This window comes from Camarhynchus parvulus, chromosome 2 (assembly GCF_901933205.1).
Source record: "Camarhynchus parvulus chromosome 2, STF_HiC, whole genome shotgun sequence".
In the NCBI taxonomy this organism is placed as follows: domain Eukaryota; kingdom Metazoa; phylum Chordata; class Aves; order Passeriformes; family Thraupidae; genus Camarhynchus; species Camarhynchus parvulus.
This window is the reverse complement of record NC_044572.1, coordinates 131,487,215-131,491,313: the sequence shown is the minus strand read 5'-3', so window position 1 is coordinate 131,491,313 and position 4,099 is coordinate 131,487,215.

Genomic DNA, 4,099 nt, shown 5'->3' with positions numbered 1-4,099 from the left:
CTGTTTTTCAGGCTAACTTTGGGAGGAGCTAGGCAGATAGCTATCAAGTAGATGTATATGTGATTGATTTGAGAAGCTTTCTTTTCTCAAGACCATTGGTTCGGCTTTGTGTTAAACAGTAACAATTTTAAGATTGATCAATCTGTATGAAGTGAAAGTCATGTAAGTTCCTGGAAGGCTAAAAGGCAATTTGTGGTGTGTTTTTAGAGCATGACCTTAGATTCAGTTCTTCACACCAACCAGCTAACCTGCACTAGGCATGGGTGTGCACGGAGAGGTTGTCCCAGCTCGTGTGCATGCAGTGCCCTGAGGCAGCATGGGTTAGTCCAATTCTGCATGTTGTCACAGAACCTTTGGCTCCTTTTTTAATAGTGTTTATTTGAAAAGTCTTAACTTTCAACTTTAGCTAGTTCTGTATAGTGCTGACTCTAGGGTAGGGCTGCACAAGACTCAGAAACCTCAAATACTCTCTTGCACTGGACTTCATTTCTGTATCCATAATGTAAAGGTAAATCAGACTGCTGCAAGTATATGTGCATTGAGTAATGAACTGCTTTTGAACTGGTCAGAGAATTTCTTTGTGTTACTGCAGCCTCTTGATTTCTTCAAGGTTCTTTGCTAACTTTCTCACTTTAACTTTCCCTACTTGAAAACTGGGGCGGGGGGAGGAGGAGGTTTTAGGGTTTTGAAATGATGCACTGAGGTCTGGATCCTACAGATAAAAGGGACTTTTAAAACCCTTTAGCTGGAGGTAAAATTTATACCCTTTGGCTGCAAGTACTTCACATGAGTGCCAGCTAGTAGGAAATTTTATTTTCTGACTCTGTAAAGGAAAGATTTTATGAAACTTCATGAACTTTTACTTGAAAGTAAGTTCTCAGTTTGGATGTGTCAGAACAGTTTTACAGGGCAGTTAGGAGATAAAAAATGGCTTATGCTTTGGAGATGCAGTCTAAGAAATAATTACTTATTACTGTAATTAAATGTACAAGTGAGAAGGGAGTAAATTAAAGGGGGAATGTGTGTTTGGTTTTGGTTTTCTGGTTTTTTTTAACCTGAAGTTACTAGCTGACCCATGTCAAGCAGTGATAAGCTCTTCCATTTACTGTTGAGGTCGTTCTAGACAAGACAGACTGCTGTGTGGTTTTTGACTAAATGCAACTACAGTTGCCTAAGGTTAGATAATCAAACAGGTTTCTGTCATACAGTCTTTAAAAGTTGTTTTATGTTAACTTACAGAGAAGTAGAAAACAATTTCTCTATAAATGCAGCAATGGTCAGAGCAGAAATACTTGCTGTACTTGAAGACAGTCTGCCATTAAAGCCAACCTGGAGTCTGAACACAGTATGTATTTCAGTTTGATTTGCTGCGTGCTACTGTTTATGTTGTAACTGCAGTTCAGAATTTTTACCAGATATGAAAGCTGGATGATTTCTTTAGAGTACTTGGAGGTGACATAGCCCTGTTGTGCTCGCTGGGCAGCTGCAGCCCCTCCTGCTGCCGAGGCTGTGGCAGGAGCAGGGGTGTCTGACACAGGCCGGCAGACGCTGCTTCCCTGTGTGCTGTGATGGTTCTGCATGGCAAACAGCCCTGCTTGCTTTGGCCTGAACGCTTCCCTGACCCAGCCCTGCAGCCCGCCTTCCATTTCCTAAGAAAGGTCCAGGCCTGTGGGCCCACACAAGGCTGTGCTACTGGTGTTGCCAGTTACTTCTTAGGAACAGGAGGAAATGATTCCAACTTTTCATTGTGTGCCCAAGCAGCTGCACGACTGGCTTACATTGGATCAAAATAAAAGTGGGTACCCTGGATCCGCCACTGGATTTTTTGCTGCTTCCTATGTACTCTTGTTTCTGCTTTTTTGGGGGGGAGGGTTGTGTGGAATTGTCTATGTCTCAGGTTTGAACCCCTGGGGTTCTTTTAATTAAAAAAATCTAAAACAAAACTAAAAGAAAACCTGCCACCCAACCAAAAACCACAGCCCCCCAAAAAAAACTTGGGCTGGAAAACAGCTTTTAATCCTTGACAGCCAGGCAACGGCCCTTGTTCTGGTCCAGACTGATCTTGCTGAACCAGGACTGTACCTTGTGAGTCTCCTCTTCTGTGAGGAGAGGAGGGGCAATGTTTTCGGGGCTTTGCTAAGGCATTGGGCAGCAGCTGGAAAGCAAATGCAGCCCTAAGAAGCAGCCTGCATGCCAGCAAGGGTGGCAGTGGCTGCCTGTAGGAGGGGTTCAGTGGGTGCTGGCAGTACCAGCTGACTGCTGCAAGGTGCCAGGAGAAGGAACAGGATATGTACCAAAGATGGCTTAACTGGCCTGATCATAATTGAAGGAGAAAATATCTCTGGCTGCCACATGTACTGGAGGAGGGTATCAGATGTTACCTAATTTTTCCTTTTGCTGGAAGTAAAGTACTTGCCCTGAGTTTTAGAGAAAAGCATGATCTGCTGGATCCATTGCTGAGGGGAGTGGGGGTGTCTGCAGCACTGGCAGAGGGGCTGCCAGGTGAAGGTCTCTCTAACCCAGGACTCCAGGGCTATTCCCTAAGAGCTCTTCCTTTCACAGATGTGGGAAGGGTGGGGACCCTTCCTATTACAGTCCTTATGCTTCAAGTAACATGCATATTCACTTTATTTGCAAGCTCTTTTCTCCTCTATATTTCCATCTATTTGCAACTGCACAGTCTCAGAGCTGAATTAGGGGCATTAACAGGATTACCCTCTTGGCTCACAGGACAAAGCTAATTGTGTTTGTCAGCCTGAGTTTGGATGTGGCAGCAGGGATTCCCTGCTGATCCCCCCTGTCTTCAGCCGGCTGCTTCCCATAAGTTCTGTTAAATATAATCCTTTATTTTAATGTTCTCTTGAAATGCTTGAATGCTGCAGTGGGCAGTAGTGCAGAGACCAATCTGTCACATGTGCATCGTGTCCTGTCCTACTGTGCCATGTCAATACAGGCAACTCCTTCATATCAGTCAAAGAGGGGAGAGAATTCAGGCCCAAGATTTTGCATTTAGATCCTGACTGTATATTTTGCTCAACTACCCCCTCTCTGAATTCCCTTCATACCCTTAAGCAAACCACTTAGCTATGCGTGTCAGTGGCTTATTACACCTTTCCAGTGGAAATCCCCGGGTTGAAGTTGATGAAGCAAGGAGAAGATGTGCACTACAGGTCACTTGTCAGTTGCTGGCTGCAGCCAGAGATGGCCGAGGGATGTTCTGGGCAGCAGTGATGGGCTCCACGGTGGACACCCTCCTCACAGTAACTCCCCTTTGGAGCACCAGCCATGCCCAGCGAGCTCCAGTGCGAGTAGTGCCGTTCGGAGCGGCCTTGGGGCACTGCTAGCTGCCCCGGCCCCTCTCCTTCCCCCGGCGGCCGCTGGAGCTGCGGAAGCAGCGGGGCCGCGGGAGCGGCGGCCAGCAGGGAGCTCCAGCGCCCGCCCGGCGCCGCTGCGGGGGGAAGCGGGGCGGAGGGAAAAGCCCAGCCCCCCTCCAGCCCGGGCCCTGCCCCGCTCCAGCCCGGGCCCTGCCCCTCCGCCCGGCCCCGCCCGCTCCAGCCCCGGCCCTGCCCCGCCCCAGCCCCGGCCCTGCCCCGCTCCAGCCCGGGCCCTGCCCCGCCCCAGCCCCGGCCCTGCCCCGCCCCAGCCCGGGCCCTGCCCCGTCGCTCCCGCGTCCCGGCGGCGCCGGGGAGTCCCCGCCACACGCTGCGAGCCGCCACGTCACGCTCTAGCGCGCTCCTTTAATGCCCCTGGATCTCCGAACGGGGAAAGCCTCTGGATGCGTGAGGCCGTGCCAAGGGCTGCCCAGACAGGCTGTCGGGATCCTTTCCTGCAGGCTTTCCCAGCCCCGACGGGACGCAGCCCTGGGAAGCCTGGGTGAATGGCTGGACCTGCCCAGAGCCCGCAGTTGAACCTAAGACCTCCCGGGCCCTCTTCCCCACAGAAGTACCCGGTGAGTCTGAGAGCGGATCACAAACCCCCTTTGCAGTTTGTGCTGCACCACCGGCCTGGCTGAGCGTTGCTGGCCCACACGGCTGGAGCCCTGCTGGCAGGTGCTGTGGGCAGGGCTGGCTGGAAAAGCCATTCTTTTGAGCTGTCTGAG